Source organism: Capricornis sumatraensis, chromosome 4 (assembly GCF_032405125.1).
Source record: "Capricornis sumatraensis isolate serow.1 chromosome 4, serow.2, whole genome shotgun sequence".
Classification (NCBI taxonomy): Eukaryota; Metazoa; Chordata; class Mammalia; order Artiodactyla; family Bovidae; genus Capricornis; species Capricornis sumatraensis.
In genome coordinates this window covers 89961574-89978189 of record NC_091072.1, presented here as the reverse complement: position 1 = coordinate 89978189, position 16616 = coordinate 89961574, and the positions used below count along the sequence as shown (strand labels likewise).

At 43.6% G+C, this 16616-nt stretch overlaps 1 pseudogene; it reads left to right on the top strand.

Moving 5' to 3' along the window:
* The first annotated feature begins 15782 nt into the window (after positions 1-15782).
* On the top strand, positions 15783-16616 carry LOC138079304 (small ribosomal subunit protein uS5 pseudogene; annotated as a pseudogene).

Genomic DNA, 16616 nt, shown 5'->3' with positions numbered 1-16616 from the left:
CCTCCCAACACCCTCCCCATCCCATCCCTCAGGGTCGTCCCACTGCACCAGCTTTGAGTTTTTAACTGGAAGTAGCTTAAAGGATGTTGGAACTGGATGTGGAATATCTTAAGGGTTTCTTGGTTTGGTCTTGATTTTTCAAGCAGAGTGATGCCTACTGTTCAAAGTTCTTTTAGACAAAAGAGTGCGAACATTAGGAATCAAAACCCCAAATGCTTTCAGCAGGCGTGGGATTAAACACTGAGTGGGTAGACATAAGACATCAGGGACTTATACATGGCCACCAAACGTAAAGTCTACCCAGTCGTATAGCCTGTAGCAATAGAAACAGCGTACAGAATACTGCCAGGAGCCATACACTGCCTTGAGCAGCTAAAATCTGGGGGCCCCGATATGTACCAACAGAACATACATGCAACTCCAATTGCTGATATTGACAGTCAGCGGGGTTGCTGTTTTTTTGACCTCTGATAGTTGCACTTCCGTAAGTATTTTGTCTCTCAAATCCTCATGATCCAAGAAAGATCATATATGTCCCAAGAGTGCTTCTGCTTTAGCTTTCAGCCAATTTAAGAAAACCAGTGTTTTCATGACTGAAAACTGTGTCACCCCAATGATCACAGTCATCCTACACCTTACTCAGCAGACCTGCCTCGTTAGAGTGCATTAAAGACTCAAATCTGACCTCACAGGACGTCTAGTGAACAGGGTACTCAAAGCACAGATCCTGAAGACAGTTCCCAAGGTGTGTTCCAAAAGTCCTAAACTGTAGAAGAACCATTAGAAGAAGTACACAGTGTCCTTCGGGTGCCAATTTAAAAGAGAAGTTTCTGCTCATTTGGATTTATTTTTATTATATCACTCCCACAATTTCCTTCTACAGACTTGTATAAAAATTGCTGTTAATTACAAGAAGATTTGGTTTTGAAACTCAGATCCACTTCTCATTAGTTATTATGGCACTGGGAAAGTTACTAATCCTCTCTAAGCTTCAGTTTGTGTCATCGTTAAAACAGGACAATAATTACACCTACTGCAAAGGGTTATCATGAGCAAGAAGTACAACCGTATGAATAGAATGGTTAGCACAATGCCAGCGATAGCAGCTCTCTGAAAGTGGTAGCTACTGCAGTATTATTTTTCAAGTAATAAATATGTCCTAGTCCGTTCAGGTGTTCTAACGAAACACCACCCTGGGTAGGTTTCAAAGAACAGAAATTTATTCCTCACAGCTCTTCAGGCTGGAAGTCCAGGATCCACAGGCCAGCATGGTCACTTTCTAGGAAGGGTTCTGTCCTGGGTTGCAGTCCGCTAACCTTTCACAGTGTCCTCACGTGCTGGAAGGAGTGAGGAGCTCTCTGGAACCTCTTCTTTAAAGGCAGGAATCCCATTCACCATGGCTCTGCCTTCATGACCAGATTACCTCTCCAAAACACCATCGCCTTGATGTCTAGGTTTCAACAGACAAACTGGAGGTAGGGGCAGGGGGTAAAAACCCAAATATGCAGACCATGGCAAAATGCACGTGCAACGCTCTGAATAACGTTCAAGTTCATTACAAGCCTTGAGAAGCCCTGAGAAACGGGTGAAGAAAGTGAGAAAAGCGAAGGATGAACACCGATCTGACAGCATTTCAGAATGTGTGCGCTTGAAGCGTTCCATTTATCCCACCCACACCCAGAGGGCAGACTAGGACCAATGAAGTGAGTATTTTAAGGCTGCCACTCCTACATAATATACAAGAGACCATTCAAACACTTCATCTGCCCCAATGCACAGTGAATGCCCCAGTTCCTAAAGGCTGACATGACAGCCATTTCCCTTGAAATTTAAGTCCCTTCCCTCCCAGAAGAATGCTAGCAGCTAGCAGCTTGATTTTCAAACATGTCCAATAAGCAAAATGAGCTCACCAGCTCCTGCGGAGTCACAGCTCACTCTGAGTGCTCAATGGTGCATCTGCTTCTCTGTAGGAGGAAAAAAAAATGGGGATTTTTAATTTGCTAAATCATTTTGTTGACTCTCAGATGCTTTGTTTTCACATGTTAATATCTCTGAAATCCTAGCTTGTTTTCTAATCCATGGAGTCTTACAATTACATCACTGAATCAGAGTCTGTACTGTCGTCTCTTTCTAATGGCATCATCACTTCAGTTGAACTGTGTGTGTAGCTATTACTGTGGGTATTGAACTCAAGTGCTGTTCAAATGCCTTTGGAGAGGTTATCCTAAGATTTGGCCTTGACACTAAAGTTAATGTGTTTATAGAAAGGCACAGAGCAACAGTGGACTACAAATCTGATATTAGAGAAGTAAATATTTGTCTTTGGAAGAATGACCAAAAATGCATATTTTCTTGCAAAGCAACAGCCACATGCTAAAAGTTAAGAAAGCATTGTATTGTAGTTTATTCAGCAACATGTTTTTTTCCTTTCTCTCCATGGTAAATGAAAGAATACTGCAACTTTCAATATATTGCATCTTAAATTTGTTGATATTTGATGTTTAATGACCTCAAAGATTGGTATGATCCTCAGGATCATAAACCCTAAAATCAACACAGACGTGAATAAGAAGCAGATAGATCTATTTAAACCAGTCATTCAAAGAAAAACAAAAGCAAAAGACACTGAAATCCAATGTTTTTCCCAGGATAGAGTCAGAAGATATAGACATGAAATAGTTATAGAGAGATAGTTTGTTCAGTACAGTGATAGCTTGATTTTTGTCCCCTCAGAAATGGTAGGTCCTGCTTTACTGAACCATCTAAGAAACCTGTTTATCTTATATTTACATCCTTACAGGGATGGATGAGAACAGGTTACAGGGAGGAAGAAGAGTGCCATCAATGGTCTGCGTGGAAGAAAGGGGGCTATTGAGGTTGGATACATGAGCAGCATAAGGAAGAATCAGCCTGGAAATTCACTGAGGGTCTCCCCCTACGTTCCAGGCCTTGTGCTAGGCAGCTGGTATTCTATGTATTCACTCTTCATCATTAATTCATTCATTCACCAGATTCTTAAACTGAGTGCTTGTCATCCCCCAGGCTTATTGGAGGTTGTTGGGAGAAGAACGGTTTTGTATCCTAATGTTCAGGGTATAACTAAATACTTCCCATTATACTTGAGAATGTAGCTAGTCTTAGAGCATCTGGTATTGCTCCATTTTACAGAGAAAAAAATCTGAGGTCCAGGGAAGTTGAATCACATGCCTGGTGACAGTTCAAAAAAGCTGAGAATTCCACCCATGTTTGTGAGACTCCAAAGCTCATGTGTTTTCCACTCCGTGTGTGGGCTCCCTCCACACCAGAGAGCGGGACACAAGGAGTGTTGGAGGCTGTGGTGGACACCACAGGGAACGGGAGGTGGGAAAACAGTGACCTAAGGAGAAAGGAACAAAAGACAAAAGTAAGGATAATAAAACAAACCTTTGTGACATTGTATAAGCCTTGCATATTCGCTATAGGAATGTCTAATCTTCTATCTAACCATAAATATTTTCCTTGACTTAATCTTCCCAGTACTTCTAAAAAAGGTAAAGGAGCTCTTGTTTTTTTCTTGGTTTACAGGTAAGAGAGCTGAGACTGAAAGAAGTTAAATGACTAGTCTGAAGGTGCAAAGACAGGAAGCAGCAACCTGGGCTTTGACCCAAGTCTTTGAACAGCAAATCCAATGGTGTTTCCACTGTACCATTTTGACTCCAGATTAATAAATAAACATTATGTATGATTGAGTTCAAGATCTTTTGATGGACAGTGAGGAAAAAACAACACACCAATACAAAAAAAAAAAAAGTATTATCCATCCCAATAGCTATCAGGCAGTATCCCATAGCTTTGAAGGGCTTCCCTGGTGGCTCAGTGGTAAAGAATCCACCTGCCAATGCAGGAAATACAGAAATGTGGGTTCAACTTTAGGTTCAATCCCTGGGTGAGAATGATCCCCTGGAGAAGGAAATGATAACCCACTCCAGTATTCTTGCCTGGTAAATCCCATGGACAGAGGGGCCTGGCAGGATACTCCCATGGGGTCATTAAAGAGTCAGACACAGCATAGTGACTAAACAACAGCAATAGCTGAGTTCAGTTCAGTTCAGTCGCTCAGTCATGTCTGACTCCTTGCAACCCCATGAATCGCAGGACGTCAGGCCTCCCTGTCCATCACCAACTCCCGGAGTTTACTCAGACTCACGTCCATCGAGTCGGTGATGCCATCCAACCACCTCATCCTCTGTCCTCCCCTTTTCCTCCTGCCCCCAATCCCTCCCAGCATCAGAGTCTTTTCCAATGAGTCAACTCTTCACATGAGGTGGCCAAAGTACTGGAGTTTCAGCTTCAGCATCATTCCTTCCAAAGAACACCCAGGGCTGATCTCCTTTAGAATGGACTGGTTGGATCTCCTTGCAGTCCAAGGGACTCTCAGAAGTCCCAACACCACAGTTCAAAACCATCAATTCTTCGGCACTCAGCTTTCTTCACAATCCAACTCTCACATCCATACATGACTACTGGAAAAACCATAGCCTTGACTAGACGGACCTGTGTTGGCAAAGTAATGTCTCTGCTTTTCAATATGCTATCTAGGTTGGTCATAACTTTCCTTCCAAGGAGTAAGCATCTTTTAGTTTCATGGCTGCAGTCACAATCTGCAGTGATTTTGGAGCCCCCAAAAATAAAGTCTGACACTGTTTCCACAGTTTGCCTATCTATCTGCCATTAAGTGATGGGACCGGATGCCATGAATTAGTTTTCTGAATGTTGAGCTTTAAGCCAATTTTTTCACTCTCCTCTTTCACTTTCATCAAGAGGCTCTTTAGTTCGTCTTCACTTTCTGCTATAAGGGTGGTATCATCTGCATATCTGAGGTTATTGATATTTCTCCTGGCAATCTTTATTCCAGCTTGTGCTTCTTCCAGCCCAGCATTTCTCATGATATACTCTGCATATAAGTTAGATAAGCAGGGTGACAGTATATAGCCTTGACGTACTCCTTTTCCTATTTGGAATCAGTCTGTTGTTCCATGTCCAGTTCTAACTGTTGCTTCTTGACCTGGATATAGGTTTCTCAAGAGGCAGGTCAGGTTGTCTGGTATTCCCATCTCTTTTAGAATTTTCCATAGTTTATTGTGATCCACACAGTCAAAGGCTTTGGCATAGTCAATACAGCAGAAAGAGATGTTTTTCTGGAACTCTCTTGCTTTTTCCATGATCCAGAGGATGTTGGCAATTTGATCTCTGGTTCCTCTGCCTTTTCTAAAACCAGCTTGAATAGCTGTGTAGGTGTTGGTTATCTTAGCATTTTCAGTTTTGACATGTTGGTAGGGTACATATTGGTTATTTGTTCTCTGGCAATGAAAGGCATGACATCCGTAAAACCTGCAAAGAATATAGTACCCTAGCCATGATTTCAAAATAGAAGAGAAGTCATAAGCAGATTTCTTATAATAACCCACCACAACTGGGATGAGAGAAATACACCTCTGCCACTGTCCGCCTCACCCTTAGCCCAGAAGAAGAAAAGAGAGAGAAAGGACACACCACGATGCACCAATCCGAGCCTCCTCCAAAGTTTTATCAAAGCACGTGGCTTAAAAAATAGCCTTTCTGACTCATTTTCTAAGTGCATCAGAAAGAAAGCTGACAGTGAAAACTGCAAGAATTGAGACAGAATTTAGAAATTGCAACAGTGAGAGTCCTAGAAATAGATGTATCCTTTCCATCCAAAAGGGTTCATCGCTGGTCCTTCTCCTCAGCACTGAGGTTCTGGGGCAGCCAGCGTAAGTGCCTGATAGATTGATTCTACTCAGACTAAGCAGTGCACTTGAATTTCAACTTGCAGGCCACTAGAAGCCTGATTTTTCCCTTACAGACTTCTTCTCACATTCAGCATAAAAGTGAAATCCTTTCAAAGGCCTAAGGGCCTGGTTTGCTATTCTTTTTTTCCTCTCAGCTTTCCTTCTCTTTCCCCCTTCTCCCCATCACCCCGCACACCTCTTTAGCCACGAAACCTCCATTCCAACTCACCAAAATGCCTGCATCTCAGAGCCTTTGCACTGGCTCTTCCCTCTGCCTGAAATGCTTCCCCTACTAGATATCTATATGGCCAGCTCTTCTAAGTCTTTCAAGTCTGTGTTTAAATACCACCTTCCCAGCTGGTCTTTCCTAGGATCCATTAAGGGCTAAACTTTGTCCCTCCAAAATTCATATGTTGAAGTCCTAACCCCCAGCACCCCAGAATATGGCTGTATTTGGAGGTATGGCCTTTAAAGAGGTAATGTTATGTGGCAACCTGGATGGGAGGGGAGTGTGGGGGAGAATGGATACATGTATATGTATTGCTGAGTCCCTTCTTTGTTCACCAGAAACTATCACAACTCACAACATTGTTGCTTAATTGGCTATAACCCAATACAAAATAAAAAGGTTTTTAAAAAGAGGTAGTCAAGTTAATTACCTGTCTGGGCAGGTTCTAATTCAATGCAACTCATTCCCTCATGAAAAGAGATTAGGACACAGACATACATAAAGGATTCTTCCCTGGTGGCTCAGATGGTAAAGAATCTCCCTACAATGCAGGAGACCCAGGTTCGGTCCCTAGATCAGAAAGATCCCCTGGAGAAGGGAACGGCTACCCACTCCAGTATCCTTGCCTGGAGAATGCCATGGACAGAGGAGCCTGGCAGGCTACAGTCCATGGAATTACAAAGAGTAGGACATGCTGCTGCTCCTGCTGCTAAGTCGCTTCAGTCGTGTCCGACTCTGTGCAACCCCATAGATGGCCGTCCACCAGGCTCCCCCGTCCCTGGGATTCTCCAGGCAAGAACACTGGAGTGGGTTGCCATTTCCTTTTCCAATGCAGGAAAGTGAAAAGTGAAAAGTTAAATTGAAGTCGCTCAGTCGTATCTGACTCTTAGCGACCCCATGAACTGCAGCCCACCAGGCTCCTCCGTCCATGGGATTATCCAGGCAAGAGTGCTGGAGTGCGGTGCCATTGCCTTCTCCGAGTAGGACACGACTGAGAGACTAACACGACGATACATGGACGAGGGCTTCCCAGGTGGCTCTGGTGAGACAGAGGAGCCTAACAGGCTGTAGTTCATAGGGTCACACAGAGTCAGACACGTCTGAAGCGACTTAGCATGCGCACACACACACAGAGGAAAGACCATGTAGGGACACAGAGAGAAGGTGGCCGTCTGTAAGGCAAGGAGGGAAGCCTCAGGAGAAACCAATTCTGCTGACATCTTGAGGTCAGACTTCGTCTCCAGAACTGCCACTCAGCCTGTGTGCTACTTTGTCATGGCAGCCCTTGCAGGCTAATACAATACCCTAATGAGGATTAACCCTATCCTCAGCTCCTCTGTCTCCGTTTTTTTTTTATTTTTTCCAAATCTCTCGTCATTATCTAACATACCTTTCGGTTATATGCTTTGTTTACTGTCTATCTCCTTTTGCTAAAATCTAAGTTCTATCAGGGCAGGGAATTTTTTTCTGCTTGGTCATTGCAGTTACTTTAATGCTATTAATAAATGTCAACTAGCATATAGCATATGCTCAATAAATACTGTTGGGTTACTGATCACACTCCCATCATCACCGTGGAACACTCAGTGGGGCGAGAAAAGACCAAAAGACAGTCAGGGCTCTAAGGAGGAAGGAGAAAGAAAGTGGGTGCTGGCCTAAAGATAATAAACTCTGCCTCGGCAGCTCGACCCACTTCTAAGCTATGTCGGGCAGCCACAAGCAGCTCTTTATCTTCTCCTTTTACCTATAAGATCTGCAGAGGCCACAGTGGGCTCCCCTTCCGCCTTCGATATTGTTTCCTGTCTCTCCTCGGCATTTCACACCAAACCAGACGTGTAGGAGGATCCGATCAGCTGAGCATCTCGACTTGATGCGAACCTCTCATGCAGCTCTGCGTTGGGGGATGCTAGCTACTGCTTTTTGTTCTGTGTCTTTCTCTCCTACACACCAGCTGTTCACTTTTCTGCAGTTAAATGCATCTGTGTTTTGGTATTACCAGCCTGAGTGTTCTCATTAGCAGGAACCAGCTAATGAGAGATCTCTTATTCCCACAAATTTGTTTTTGATGCTAGTGTCTTCCAGGGATTCTGTCTGAATCAATGTATTTGTTAATTCCTTCAAAATGCCATATATATATATATATATGTATATATCTATATGTATAGTATATATATGTATATATATACACTATATATGTATTATATATGTATACATATATATGTATATATTTAGAATATATATACTATTCTACTGTTCATAGCAGATCTTATCCATGAGATAGGCAGTATTAATTTATATATACATTAGCTCCCCAGGTGGCTCAGTGGTAAAGAATCTGTCTGCCAATATAGGAGATGCAGGTTCAATCCCTGAGTTGGGAAGATCCCCTGGAGAAGGATGGCAACCCACTGAAGTATTTTTGCCTGGGATATCCCATGGATGGAGAAGCCTGGCAGGCTACAATCTATGGGGTTGCAAAGAGTCAGACATGACTTAGGGACTAAACAACAACAGGTGATATTCCAGATGCTAAGCAAAACAAACCAAAATGCTAACCCTCACAGAGTTTAGATTCTAGTAAGGAATTGGCTCAGCCCAGGTACCTCATGCATCTGCCCTGACAATCTGTTTTCCAGCCACACTGGGGACCTGTGATCTTCCTCTGAGCACTCTGTCTCCCTTCACGTCTGTTTGTTTTGCTCACCCTCTGAAATAGTGCCTGGAACATTGCTATAGTTTAGTCCCTAAATCATGTCTGACTATATGCTTCCCAGGTGGCGCTAGTGGTAAAGAACACGCCTGCCAGTGTGGGTTCAATCCCTGGGTCGGGAAGATCCCTTGGAGGAAGGCATGGCAACCCAATGATGTAGTCTTGCCGGGAGAATCTCATGGACAGAGGAGCCTGACAGGCTACAGCCCATAGGATCACACAGAGTCGGACATGATGGGAGCAACTTAGCATGAATGTGTGTGTGTGTACATATATGTCATTTTGAAGGAATAAATCAGAAAATGAGCCAGACATTTAAACCCCATAGAAATAAGGGAGGCACTGTGACTCAGACAGACATTCTTGCTGAACATCATTAACAGCTGTAACAAGAAAAGAGTTGAAGGAAGGGTCACACAAAAGAGAAGCAACCAATACACAAAGCTGAGAGGAGTCAGCATGACTTGGGTGTAAATAGCTCTCCCATCCTCTAGTGGGCACAATAGCCTGACTTGCACGGGGTTCTCACCTGCCAGGTGTGGAAGCAGCAGGGAGAAGGGGGAGGCTCAGAAGGAAGGAGTAGGAGTACTCCTGGGCCAAAAGGGAGAAGAAAGCCTTTTAGGTACTTCAGGTAATGCTGCATGGTGACCTAAATGCCCCTTTTTCCCGTGGAGAAGTCTATTGTGGAAATAGGAATTTTTAAAATTAAAAAGTATGTTTATTTTAGAAACCACTGCTTTCTATTTTGCTTCATTGCAGGGTCATACATTTCTGCAACTTAGATATGCCAGAAACTGGCTTTATTTATTGTCCATGAACGTGAAAGTGAAAGTCTCTCAGTCCTATCTGATTCTTTGTGATCCCATAAACTATACAGTCCATGGAATTCTCCAGTTCAGAATACTGGAGTGGGTAGCCTTTCCCTTCTCCAAGGGATCTTCCCAACCCAGGGATCGAACCCAGGTCTCCCACATTGCAGGTGGATTCTTTACCAGCTGAGTCACCAAGGAAGCCCTTTATTGTTAAAAAAAAAAAAAAGATATCTAAACTAGTAGACTCCATCCTGCTACTGGGCAGGAGTTGGGAGGAGAACAGAAGAGAGAACAGAGACATACAGGTCAGAATCCCAGTGGAAAACATACTCAAGCTGGGTAATGGAAAAGAGTTATTCTTTTAATTGATGTATAGGTGATTTACAATATTGTGTTAGTTTCAAGTATACAGCAAAGTAATTCAGTTGATAGATAGATAGAGATATATAGACATAGATAGATATGGGCTTCCTAGGTGATGTAGTGGTAAAGAATTTGCCTGCCGATGCAGAAGACACAAGAGATGCAGGTTCGATCCCTGGGCTGGGAAGATCTCCTGGAGCAGGAAATGGCAACCCATTCTTGCCTGAAGAATTCCATGGACAGGGGAGCACGGCGGGCTACAGTCCATGGGGGTCACAAAGAGTTGGACATGACTGAGCACACACACACACACACACACACACACGATAGATATAGATATTTCATATTATTTTCCATTATAGGTTATTACAAGCTATTGGATATAGTTCCCTGTGTTATACAGTAAATCCTTGTTGCTCGTCTATTCTATATATTGTAGTGTGTATCATTAATCCCATACTTCATTTGTTCCTCTTCTCCTCCCCTTTCCCCTTGGGAACCATAAGTTTTGTTTTCTATAAGTTTCTGTTGGGATTCGTTTGTATTGGTTTTTTAGATTTCACATATAAGTGATACCAGGTATTTGCCCTTCCTCTTCCTGACTTCTATCATTTAGTATGATAATCTCTAGGTCCATTCATGTTGCTGCAAATGGCAATGTTTCCCTCTTTTATGGCTGAGTAATATTCCCTTGCATATATGTAGATACTGCAGCTTCTTAAACAAATCATCTGTTGATGGGAACTTGGGTTGTTTCCATGTCTTGGCTATTGTAAATAGTGTTGCTACCAACATTAGGGTGCATGTATCTTTCCAAATTAGAGTTTTCATCTCTTCCAGGTAAATGTCCAGGAGTAGGGTTGCTGGATCATGTGGTAATTTTAAGTTTTTTAAGAAACTTCCATATGTTTTCCATAGTGGTTGAACTAATTTATGTTTAAAAAAATGTTTTGTTGATGTACAGTTGATTTACAATATTGTGTTTGAAAAAGAGCTTAATAAGGGATTGACTTTTTTAAGGTGTGGAGAGAGTTTAAGGAACCCTGTAAAGAAGTAGTGTGATGCCCCAAAGCTAACAATAGCCGGAAGCCCATTAGGGACCAGGATTGAGAGCAATTTCCAGATCTAGGAAGGAGAATTATATGGACGAGAGCTGTCTGCATGTGCCGAGGTTTTGGGTAGAAGTAGACAACCAACCTGCAAGGCAACTTGGATGGGGGGTTACAGAGGAATACGTATTTTACCTGTATTGTCTTCTTTCAGTCTCCTAACTTATTTCACTTGCCAAATGAAATCAAAATCCAGAAAGGCAGCACATATAGGGAGCAATTCATGTATGTCAATTTCTCTGGAGACAAAGCAGAGTGGGAAAGAATAGATGTTGGATCTGGAGGGCCAAAGTAGCACAACCCATTCCTCTTCTCTTCAACCCCCACTCTTGTCTTTGTTCAGATGAGAAATGCTTGTCTCCAACACAGGAAATACTCAGAATCTCATCAACAACACCATATGGAGGATGTCAATGTGGTCATAGTCCCACCTGAAAACTGAAATTTCAGCCCTCCTTAGTACTCTTCATATAAGAGAGGAGGGAGGAGGAAAAAAGAGGACAAAGAATGAATTAACAGAAAACATATCTACTATAATTCCTGCTTTTATAGCTGTTCACAGGACTTTAATAATCATGAATTCCTTCTTCCACCACCTATCCCTTTACCGTCTGCCTGCCCCTTCCTTCCATGCGGTCCTTCATCTGATAAAGAGACTAAACCTCATTCCTTCAGAAATGGAGGTCTTGAGGATCCTGTCTCTTTGGGGTCGATGCAGTTTTTCATTGACCAGACTGTTGGGCAAGTTGGCAAGACAATCAAGTGAACCTCTTTGGTCCAGTTACAGTCTACCTAGCCCCCAGGGTATAGCAGTAATACAGTTTCCTCTTGGCAATTGAGGCCTCTCTTGTGGCTCAGATGGTAAAGCGTCTGCCTACAATGCGGGAGACTCGGATTTGATCCCTGGGTCAGGAAGATCCTCTGGAGAAGGAAATGGCAACCCATTCCAGTTCTCTTGCCTGGAAAATCACATGGATGGAGGAGCCTGGTAGGCTGCAGTCCATGGGGTCACAAAGAGTCAGATACGACTTTGCATGATGCACGACAGTCCAGACTTGTCTAGCTGTTTTGTCGACAACAATAAGCATTCCTTGAAGTAGATTTTAAAGATAAAGTCACTATGGTGGGGGTTGCCTCGGGGACAATAGGACCCTGGCTTTCAACCTTGGTATCACTGCATTCTCCTTATTTGATTTAAGTGTCTGCACGCAAATCTTGAAATCTTAACCTCCTTTCAGTACAAAAATCACTGTCTTTATCATCATTCCTATATGAAGCACTGCATGCCACTGAATATTATGGTGTAAATGAAGGGACAGGAGAAAAACTAAAGGCTCACTTTTCCTGTTAGTGAATCTGATCTATACACAGCTCTTAAGTCTCAGGCCACCAAGTCACTGAGTCACACTCACACACAGTCACACTAGCTCTAACCTCTTCTATTGCAGTTCAATCACCACTTTCCTTTAAAAAAATTTTATTTATTTTAATTGGAGAACAACTACTTTACAATATTGTGATGGTTTTTGCCATACATCAGCATGGATTGGCCACAGGTATACATGTGTACCTCCCATCCTGAACCGCCCTCTGAACTCCCTCTCCACCCTAACCCTCTGTGTTGTCCCATTGCACCAGCTTTGGGTGCCCCTCCAATGACTGCACTGGCCTTGTTTCCATTCTTACCCTCCTAGGACTAGTCTCCACCCAACAGTCATGAGTCATATCAAGTCTTCCCACATTTGAAACCCTCAAGGGGCATCTCCTTAATCCTAAATGCTGGTTAGGATCTCAGGGGGCTTGTGTCTCGTACAGGCTCACAGATTGGTCTTCTTAAATACCTGAATGTTGCCATCTGCTGCTGGAGAAGTAGACACCCAAGGCTTCTGCCAGTGCCAAGAACAAGCCATGCCAATAGCACCAGCCAAATGCTAGTCACTGCCACTGATGCCAAAAAAATAAGAGTTGCTACAGCAACTGCCAGTGATTATGTCAAGATTCCCCATGAGGAATTTGGACTGTCTCATGTCACTGTCACATTTCCAGCACTGCTCTCCAGACTTGGACAGGATCCTGGCACCTTACTCCCTATATCCATTGGCATTCAGAATTTTTAAATCTGTTCATTTCAGACTCCCTGCCATAGGATGGAAGCATCTGTGAATTCAATCTTCAAGGTATTCTTCCACTGATGGCTCGATTTCTAGAAGATTGGTCAAAAACAAGTGCAGTACCAAATTTTTCTCAAGTCATTACCCTGAAACTTAGTTGGAAGAAGAGAGAAAAGAGTCCTAAAACTCAGCTTAACCCATAAATAATTCTCATCCCATCATCCTAGAAGCTTAGCTTCAGTACCTTTCAGCATTTGGAGCCAACACCAAAATTATTAACTCTGCTTTATTCACAAGTGAACGTGCAATTTACATATGTGTTCACAATCACCATTAGTCTTTTTTTTTAAGTGATGTACAGTTGCTGTAGTTGCTTATTGCCAAATTCAGACTGAAATTGAAGAAAGTGGAGAAAACCACTAGGCCATTCAGGAATGACCTAAATCAAATCTCTTATGACTATACAGTGGAAGTGAGAAATAGATTTAAGAGACTAAATCTGATAGACAGAGTGCCTGATGAACTATGGATGGAATCATGACATTGTACAAGAGACAGAAATCAAGACCATCCCCAAGAAAAAGAAATGCAAAAAAGCAAAATGGCTGTCTGAGGAGGCCTTACAAATAGCTGTGAAAAGAAGGGAAGTGAAAAGCAAAGGAGAAAAGGAAAGATATACACATTTGAATGCAGAGTCCCGAAGAATAGCAAGGAGAGATAAGAAAGCCTTCCTCAGCAATCAACGCAAAGAAATAGAGGAAAACCACAGAATGGGAAAGACTAGAGATCTCTTCAAGGAAATTAGAGATACCAAGGGAACATTTCATGCAAAGATGGGCACAATAAAGGACAGAAATGGTAGGGACCTAACAGAAGCAGAAGATATTAAGAAGAGGTGGTAAGAATACACAGAAGAACTGTACAAAAAAGATCTTCACGACCCAGATAATCACAATGGTGTGATCACTCACCTAGAGCCAGACATCCTGGAATGTGAAGTCAAGTGGGCCTTAGGAAGCCTCACTACAAACAAAGCTAGTGGAGGTGATGGAATTATAGTTGAGCTATTTCAAATCCTAAAAGATGACGCTGTGAAAGTGTGCAGCAATATGCTGCACTCAATACGCCAGCAAATTTGGAAAACTCAGCAGTGGCCACAGGACTGGAAAAGGTCAGTTTCCATTCCAATCCCAAAGAGGCCAAATAATGCTCAAACTACTACACAATTGCACTCATCTCACACGTAATGCTTAAAATTCTCTAAGCCAAGCTTCAGCAATACATGAACCGTGAACTTCTAGATGTTCAAGCTGGTTTTAGACAAGGCAGAGGAACCAGAGATCAAATTGCCAACATCTGCTGGATCATCAAAAAAACAGGAGCGTTCCAGAAAAATATCTCTTTCTGCTTTATTGACTATGCCAAAGCCTTTGACTGTGTGGATCACAATAAACTGTGGAAAATTCTTCAAGAAATGGGAATACCAGACCACCTGATCTGCCTCTTGAGAAACCTATATGCAAGTCAGAAAGCAACAGTTAGAACTGAACATGGAACAACAAACTGGTTCCAAATAGGAAAAGGAGTACGTCAAGGCTGTATATTGTCACCCTGCTTATTTAACTTCTATGCAGAGTACATCATGAGAAACGCTGGACTGGAAGAAACACAAGCTAGAATCAAGATTGTAGGGAGAAATATCAATAACCTCAGATATGCAGATGACACCACCCTTACGGCAGAAAGTGAAGAGGAACTAAAGAGCCTCTTGATGAAAGTGAAAGATGAGAGTGAAAAAGTTGGCTTAAAACTCAACATTCAGAAAATGAAGATCATGGCATCTGGTCCCATCACTTCATGGTAAATAGATGGGGAAACAGTGGAAACAGTGGTTGACTTTATTTTGGGGGCTCCAAAATCACTGCAGATGGTGATTGCTGCCATGAAATTAAAAGACACTCCTTGGAAGGAAAGTTATGACCAACCTACTGCTGCTGTTGCTGCTAAGTCACTTCAGTCACATCCGACTCTGTGCGACCCCATAGACAGCACACCACCAGGCTCCCCATCCCTAGACAGCATATTAAAAACAGAGACATTACTTTGCCAACAAAGGTCCATCTAGTCAAGGCTATGGTTTTTCCAGTGGTCATATATGGATGTGAGAGTTGGACCATAAAGAAAGCTGAGCACAGAATTGATGCTTTTGAACTGTGGTTTTGGAGAAGACTCTTGAGAGTCCCTTGGACTGCAAGGAGATCCAACCAGTCCATCCTAAAGGAGATCAGTCCTGGGTGTTCATTGGAAGGACTGATGTTGAAGCTGAAACTCCAATAGTTTGGCCACCTGATGCAAAGGGTTGACTCATTTGAAAAGACCCTGATGCTGGGAAAGATTGAGAGCAGGAGGATAAGGGGACAAAAGAGGATGAGTTGGTTGGATGGCATCACCGACTCCATGGACGTGAGTTTGGGTGAACTCCAGGAGTTGGTGATGGACAGGGTGCTGCGGTTCATGGGGTCGCAAGGAGTCGGACACGACTGAGCGACTGAACTGAACTGCTAGTTGCTGTACAACATTATATAAGTTACTGGTGTATGATATAGTGATTCATGATTTTTAAAGGTTATACTTCGCTTCTCCTTCATTAAAACACCAAATGGTGGATGACGCCGGTCCTGCGGGAGGGCCCGGAGGCCCCGGGGGCCCTGGAATGGGAGGCCGCGTTGGCTTCCGCGGAGGCTTCAGCAGTGCGTCCGGGGCAGGGGTCCCGGCCCGGATCGGGGCCGGGTCAGAGGCCGCGGAGTTCGTGGAGGCAAGGCCGAGGACAAGGAGTGGCTCCCGGTTACCAAGCTGGGCCTCCTCGTCAAGGACATGAAGATCAAGTCCCTGGAGTACATCTACCTTTTCTCTCTGCCCATCAAGGAGTCTGAGATTATTGACTTTTTCCTGGGAACATCCCTCAAGGATGAGGTTTTGAAGATGATGCCCATGCAAAACAGACGCGTGCTGGCCAGCGGACCAGGTTCAAGGCGTTTGTTGCCATCCAGGATTACTACGGACAAGTCGGTCTGGGTATTCTAAGGAAGTAGCCCCTTCCATCCGTGGGGCCATCATCCTGGCCAAGCTGTCCACTGTCCCCCTGCGAAGAGGCTACTGGGGGAACAAGATCAGCAAGCCCCACACGATTCCTTGCAAGGTGACTGGCCACTGTGGTTCCATGCTGTTGCGCCTCATCCCTGCCCCCAGAGGCACTGGCATCATCATCGACGACTGCTACACTTCTGCCAGGGGCTGCACCGCCACCCTGGGCAACTTAGCCAAGGCCACTTTTGATGCCATTCCCAAGACCTACAGTTGTCTCACCCCTGACTTCTGGAAAGAGTCGGTGTTCACCAAGTCTCCATATCAGGAATTCACTGACCATCTTGTGAAGATCCACACCAGAGTCTCCATGCAGAGAACCCAGGCCCCAGCTGTAGCCACCACATAA